The sequence below is a fragment of the Crocodylus siamensis genome, chromosome 1, assembly GCF_052110815.1.
Source record: "Crocodylus siamensis isolate JL-2025a chromosome 1, ASM5211081v1, whole genome shotgun sequence".
In the NCBI taxonomy this organism is placed as follows: Eukaryota; Metazoa; Chordata; order Crocodylia; family Crocodylidae; genus Crocodylus; species Crocodylus siamensis.
The window spans coordinates 261106318-261114447 of record NC_143395.1 but is presented as its reverse complement, the minus strand read 5'-3'; positions in this window follow the sequence as shown (position 1 = coordinate 261114447).

Below are 8130 nucleotides of genomic sequence, written 5' to 3'. Positions count from 1 at the left end.
ACCAAAACAATTAAAAATGGGAAGCATGAAGGCAGAGCCAATGGGAAGGCAGAGGCAGAGGAAGAAGATTAAAAAAAGAGAAGCTAGAGAAAGAAAATGGACAGAGATGGAAGCAAGAGTGTTGATGTATAACATAAAGGAACAGGGGGCAAGAGAACACTGTATAATCAATCACTACAAAGAGATAGCTGTGACAACGCTTGGCCTAACCTCCCTGTTGGCCACTCAAAAGTTAGTTGTCAAAGATTCTTGTCACTGAATCTCTGGAGGCATTAAGCCCCTAGAATGAACAGAGCCTTGACATTATCATTTAATCTTGGGGTCTCTAGGATACAGAGTCATTCCTAAGAGCTAGAACCAATGATCCAAGTTCTGTTCAGGGTCCTGTTCTGACCCTTCAAGCTGCCACCACAGGTTAAACCATGCCTTTCCCCACAGTCTCAAGGGGTAGACCCTCTGCTTTACAATTTGACTCTTCAGGATACACATGGATGGTAGTAGTGAGTAAACAATCAAACAGATAAGCTTTGCATAGTTTCCAAACATATTGATTCTTACTAGACAAAGTGCAAGAGATTACAAACCATATGAAAACAAATTTCTTAAACACAGTGCCACTAAGTCTAGCTCATATTTCCCCTGGAAGTTTCCCCGGGGTGGGGGGGAGAGTGTGTGTGTGTGTGTGTGTGTGTGTGTGTGTGGTGGAGAGGTGGGGAGAAAGCGTGTCAGCATTCAGGAAAGATGGCTTCTCTGACCTTACAAAGACTCCTGGTGTAGACAACTCCCACCAGCTTGATCTGGTGAAAATGGGCTAAAAAAGCAAATAGCTCAGATTCTTAGGGTGCCTATACATGTGCAGTGAGGTTGCTCTGATGCATTGTAATTGCAGCACATCAGAGCAGAATTGAGTCTGTGGGAGGAGCATGGTAATTACCACGCTCCAGCAGTCTCCAGCATCTCGTGTATCAGTGTCCGCGCACTGAAACATGGTGGCAAGGGCATGTTAACTAAAGCTCATTCAATGAGCTTTAGTTAAAGTGCCCCGCCACCATTTTTCAGCACAGGGATGCTGATACGAGATGCTCTGGACACTCTTGGAGCCATTCCAATTAAAGCACTCTCCCAGCAGCACCCATTAAGAGATCAGAGATACACATAGATGACTTAAAGCCAAGATAACTCCAATCCCTGATAGCTCATTCAGTTCTCAACAGTAGGAGTTAGCTCTTTTTTAAGTTGTTTGTATTTCAGTTGAACACCACCTTCATATTGTTAGGTCTGGGCTACCACATTCTGGAGTTTCAGCCCAGCTTGGAGAAAAATAAAAAATAAAGGACTACACATGTAAAACAGGTCTGACAGCTTGGCAAAGATACATAGTTAGCATTCACAACCTCTTACAGAATTTGTAAGCTATACTGATAGACTTGGGGTAGTGTCAGTGCCTTAATATGAGGAAGACACACTTCCAGGAAGTGGGAACGTCATTGATGAGTCCAGAGATGACCAAAGGGGTTGATCTAAGATCCATATGTTTGATTACAGTCTTGGCAAATAGTTCTAGGAGGAAGGAGTAGATCCTAGTGATGTCAAGTCACTGCTCCTTCCCTTTGTCTTTCTGGTCTGTCAGTCTCACAGTGAGGTATGTTTGCTTAAAATGATCAACCTGTTTCAGGAGCCAGTTGTGAGGTATCCTTATGACATGTCCTGGTTATTAGAGCTGGCACTATATAAACATGGCTTCCATGATGACAGTATTTGTTTGAGCCAGAATGCTAGTGGTTGTTCTTCTTTCCTTCCAATTGTCGCAGAGGGTTTTCTGAAGACATTATGGATAGCAATGTTCCAAAGCTGTCAGGGTCTTCATGTCATGATCAAAATCATAGACTATTTAAAAGAAATACTTTATTAGAGAAAGGCTGGTAAACACTGGGTTATAACAAGGGCTGTTAGGAGTAAAACCTTCTGCATGGGTAATGTAATTATACAGCCATGAAAATAGATACATAACTGCAGATTGTTTAAAGTTGCTGCATATTAATGCATCAGAATCTAATGTTTCAATTACAAGTGTTTTCACTGTAACCTTAATAATTATGAAGATAACCTTTCAAATTTGTACTGAATGTAAACCATTGCAATGAAGTTTGCCTATGTCTGTAGATAGCCTAAAAGAAGATCTCTAAGGATGATTGTAAACTGTACTCATTCATCTCAATATGATGTTAATGTTGAAGTATAAAGATGATTATTTAAATTCCAATATTAGCATATTTAATTTCACATCCAACTAAATGTGCTTTTCAATCATCGTTAAATACAATGGCATGATTGTAGAGAAGACGCAGTTGTTCAGGATTGTTTCCATGCCTCAGCTCAGCAATCCCCCTTAAAGTTCTACCCATCTCTTCCCAACAGGGGGGCTTTCAAATGGCCAAAACAAAAAACAACAATTTACTTCTAGGTGCTACATTAAATCAAACTATCCCTTACATAATGGCTGTTAAACCATGTCTGTTTTCCCCCTGTTAAGACATATACTCCACCCCACTAACTTTACAATGTATTTACTTGCTGCCATTATGCACCAGGGCATGGGCAGTCTTGCCTAGTAGTTAGACACCCAAAGCATGGGTTCCCAAAGCTAGGGTATGGAGGGGGGCAGAACTGGATTTGGAAGCCACAGCCAAAGTCAGGACAGGCTGGGGTCAGAAGCCAAAAGTGGAGATGCAGTAAAGTGAGGGTTAACCAGGGTCAGAAGCCAAAAGAAAGCCAGAGCCAAAGGTTAAGCCAGAATGAAGAGCAGAGAATCACAATCAGGGAAGGCCATGAGTCTTACTAGGTTTGGAAGCTGGAGTTGGAGCCAGGAACCAAAACCAGAAAACCAGCAAGGAAGTTGACAGAAGTTCAAGAGCAAGAACTTTCATCTTTGCTCAGACAGAGAGACTATGGACTGAGTCTGGCTTTTAAGAGCTGAAGTGGGTGAGGTCTGTTGCCTGTGGCTTCAGGGGACTGGCTGCCCTGGTTGCTTTACTCAGCTCAACTGCGACTAGGATGTTGTCTTCCTAGGCTTTCTATAGGTGACTCTTGTTTAGGGGTTAATTTGCCCTGATCTCTTGACTGGAACGATCTAGATTCTGGGTTCTGGCCTGGCCTCATTACAGCTGTCAGCAGAAAAATGTGCAAGACACCAGAAACTAAAAAAGTTGGGACAGCATTAAATAAGTTGACTTGAATAACATAACAAGCAAATATCTGGGATATTGTACTAACTGACCAGGAGGATACTGTGAAAATGTAAAAAAGAAGCAGTGTCCTCATGTCATGGCATGAGGAAGCAGTGTCCTCTCATGCCATGATTTCCTATCATATCAATATGTCTGATGTATTGCCCAATACACCCTTTCTGCTTATAGTGAAGGAACACTCCTTCAGGCAACTAAAGTTCATGGATGATATATAGGTATTGACTTAAAATGATGCAATTATTTCCTCAGGTGAGCTATAAAAGGGGTCAACCTCTGTACTTGGACAGTCAACCACCACACAGCATGCAAAACCCTGAATTCCTATTTGCTATGGCTCTCCCATCCCGATAGAAAGGGATCTTGGCTTGGGCAGTCAAAGAGTACAGCAATTTGGCACTTCTTTGGAGAACTGGGTACCTTTGGAGCTTGTGTGGTATCTTTAGGTGAGTTATATGTATCTCTCTGCCTTCTATACTTAAGTAAAATCATCACCAAGGAGAGCAGTAGGAACAATGCTTTTCCTCCACAAGAGACCTCTCTTGGGCGGAAAGTGCACTGCTAGTGTTTCCTGTGCCTTGTGTCAGCTTTTTTACATTTGCCCTGATAACTGTCCACGCAACCAATTTATGTTGATTAAACTGAACTGAAATTATCCAGGAGTGAGCTGACATTTAAAGCCACATTTTCAGAACATTCTTCTGTTCAGCTAGCATTTTCTTTCTTCAACAATTTATTGTCCCCTTCCCCCCCATCCCTATTTACTTCACAAACATGTAACCTTTCCAACAGGAATTTGAAGCAAACAAGGAGCAGATACAGACCTGAGACTATCAATTGACTGATGTAGCCGCTGTCTGTGTCAGCTCTAGGAGGTCAATGCCCACTAGGTGAAGTTTGTTTAAACTATGCATCTGATAAAGTGATACAGTGCAGCTCATCTGATGTTTAAAAACTGAACTACTGTGATGTCCACAAAGGCATCATCTTCACATTGCCACTGGGAAATGGAAACCAACATATGCATCACATGCATCTCTATAAAAAGGATGAGAGAGCATATCTGAGCATGAGACTTGAATCTTCCTCTGTAGGCTCACAAAGGAGACAGCTGCTAAGTGAGTCACATATAATTTTTTTAATGTTATAAACATATATATTGTTGCTTGCAAGTCTACATGTCCATTTACAGTAGCTTAAATTTACTGTGCAGTAAGTTTCTGCACAGTAAGAAGGAATAGGTCGGCATCTACACATGCAGGCACTACTAAAGGTCATCCTAAACCAGTCCACACACACAGTGTTACTGCACAGTAAGGTGTCTACATGTGCTTTACTACACAGTAATTAATCAGGCATAAATCTGATACCTGCATGATGAGGTATCAAATTTACACTCAAATTGGCATGTGCCATATTTACTGCACAGTATGGGCATACTGCACAGTAATTTTGGTTACTGAACAGTAAATACACATGTGTAGACATGTCCACACCCTCAGATGCCCCACATGTACTCTCTCTCACTACATCTTTTTATACATCTTCTAAAGAATGAAGCACTGGTAACTGCAGCCACCTAATAAGCATAGCTGTATGTCAGCTTATACTATCCACTGAAAGCAGATGTAATGCCTCAGATCTATTCCTTTCTCATGTCACATGAAATGGCATAGCATGATTCAAATTTCATGCATCTTTCTACAAAAGTACAGCAAGAGGGTTAAATTAATGTCTTCACAGTAAAAGTGTTTCTATTCAATTAGTTTTTGTCATAGACAGAAGTAATATAAATACAACACATCAAGCAAGTTTCTCTGCTATTATTCTCAAAGTTAACTTTGCTATGGTTTGATGTTTACTTCACCTGTTAAGGATTCCATTTGCATTTTGGGGGTGTGGGTCTTCACAAAATGGGCTGCCATAAGGTTTATAATGATGGTTTTCTTGCCTGTATTTTACAACCCATATTGTCTATGGTTGTATCCTCTTTTTCCGATATAAAAAATGAAAAAAATATTTATTAAGTACTTTCTGATGAAACTGATATGAATAGTTCAAATCAACTTTGACAAATTATCTGAACAAAATAAGCAGTGAGTTTATCTTTTAGTAGCCACTAAAAATATATGATTTAACTGCTGGATTTCCTGATTCTTTAAAAAGTCCCAGGGGACTTCCACAGGATGGTCCGGTCCAAAAGTGTGTGTGTGTGGGGGGGAGGGAATGCCATGCCACTGCACCCCTCTCTGGGTCAACCCCTGGACAAACCCCTACAGCTATGTCAGCAAAGTTCTTAGGAGGCAGCTTTATTGATGTCATCCACAATACCTGCACCAGGCAAGTCTTCCCATGGCTGTAAATAGGGGCTTCAGGGCCAGTTCCTTTAAGTGTTTTATGCACAAGTATCCTACCTATCACAAAGCAACCAAGTAGCCTGGGGTTCTCACCCATAATTTCTTTTTTCATGTATATCATTACACCAAAGACAGTCTTGACACTTCCTTCATTTTCTTCTCTTTCTTCCACATTTATGCTATCTTATATGTTGCTCTTGTCTAAAGACCACCTCCTCTATTTGTTCAAAACCCTCCTAAAATGCTCTTCTCCTGTGTTTCCTAGGTATAGGCACCATACATAATGACTTCGTAGACATGCTTTGCCTAATTGTCAATTATTGTTTGGATGCAAGCTAACAATTTTAAAGCAAAAGTGTTCAGTTAATGGACTTATCTGTCACTGTTTGACTCATGGTCAGATATTGGGAATGAGTTCTGAAAAACAATTAATTACTCTCAGGATTTACTCTGGTGAGGAGTATAAAATAAAAGAATCAAATACATACTACATATAGGAAAAATAATACAATAGTATATGGACAAGAAATGAAATCTTAGATTCTTATGTATTCCTATGGCTTCAGGATTTTTTTAAAATATTCAAATCATTCATTATATATTATGATAATTGAACAAAATTTCTCTATATGGATCTTAGAAGGCAAAATTCACCTTTTATGTATTTTGTAGATACAGAATCCACAAAGTCCTGGGAGACAGGATGTCACCCTACTTTAAGAAAAACTGTGTTTGCTTGAAACAGATTGACTGATTGCAATAAAAATATTGCTTTTCAATAGCATATCTGCCCCTACATCCTTCAGATCTTATGAGATTTCACCAGATGCCAATCTTAATTCAGAATTTTCTCTCCTAATAAAGGCTTTAGGGCATTTGTCTCAATTAGCTCTTTTCTCCATTTAACAATTTTCCTTGTGATTAATTATATATTATTTAAAAATAATTCTGGAAGTTCTTCATTCCCCCAAGAATTAGCTAAAACACTCTTACAATAATCAGCAAAGGAAAGCAGGCTCACTGCAGGCTCACAAGCTAGTCACAAAGGTTTAAAAAAAGGCACCTGAAGTTTTTATCTTGTAATTTGCTCATTCTGTGTATCTTTCCTTTAAATTGTAAAGCAAACAGACAGCTACCTTGTCTGCAAGTTTATAATGTTCCATTCTCAATCTTATTAATAGATGTTCCATTTGTGTTATGAAGGAAGATCTGTTCGCTTTGTTCAGACAGTGATTTAAATGTCCTGGGATTTATAATGCAGAATTAAAACACCAGCTACACAAATGTCCCAGTAGGCTTTAAGATAGCTCATCAAATTTAAGGCATATTAGATTATTAATTTTTGTTTATTATTACAATTTATTGTTTGTTAGGACAAACTATATGCACTTTACAAAACACATATAAAGTCCTGAACAGTTCACAAGCCAAGATCTCAATCTGATGATCAGGTACAGAGATCTGACTACTATGTGGATCATATAGCCTTAGAGACTATAAAAGTACAAGCATCAGATAAAAAGTGATACAGGTATACCCAGAAGATGGAACAAAGATCGTTGTTGTTGTTTACTATTTGTGTAGATGACAAGAAAACACAATGTTGCAAATGACACAACAAAAAGATGAGGAAGTATTTTTGAGTTTCTCAGAAGACAAAGTAGGATTCTCTGAGAAATGATACAGTGTCTTCTACTGAACATAACTGATGAAGATCCAAGCTTTATATTTTATGGCCAGGACAGTGTGAGAACTATTCTCCTGGTTTATACTCATTAGGAATATAAATGTTGAAGCAAAATACATACTAACAGAATTATGTACTGTTTTGTGTTACCATGTTAACTTGATAAGATTTGTAGTCTTTCTCTTCATTTACATACTCTTTAGCAAGATTCCATTTTAACTTGTGAGTGAATTGAAACATTGCCAGTTGCTAAAATAAATATTTTTATGTATTTGTTAATTGATTAGGAATTGCATCTAATCCCACTACCTTTTTAAAAAATGTTGCAGGTAAAGTATAATTGTAACATTTGCATTACCTGTAAAGTTTAATGTCATAGCAATGTCACAGTCTGATAGATGAATGAATATCTAAGACATGATAATAATAAGCTCTATCATCTCTCTAGGAGTCTTATAGTTTTTCAATATTGTTTATTTTAAGTGTAAGTTTGCCTAATATTCCCACTTTGAAAGATCTTTCTGTCTCTTAACACTTTTTCAAACTTTTGCCTTTTAGGGTGATGTTGTTCAATTTTGGTCTTTATACATGGACACCGATTCATGCTGAATTTGTGTGGAGATTAAAAGAGCTTTTTTCATTATAAACAAATATGTTGGGTGGTTTTAACAGGTCTATTGTCTCAGTGAGTTGGGGCACAAGGTAAAGAGATAGCTCCTAGATTTGTGGATGTGTCTTGCAGCGGTCTGAGGAAGTGGTCTAATTTTGCTCGGCCAAGTTATGGAGACTTAAAGACATGCTTTGTATAGGCATATGGTTTTTCTTAACCATCTCCAAATGC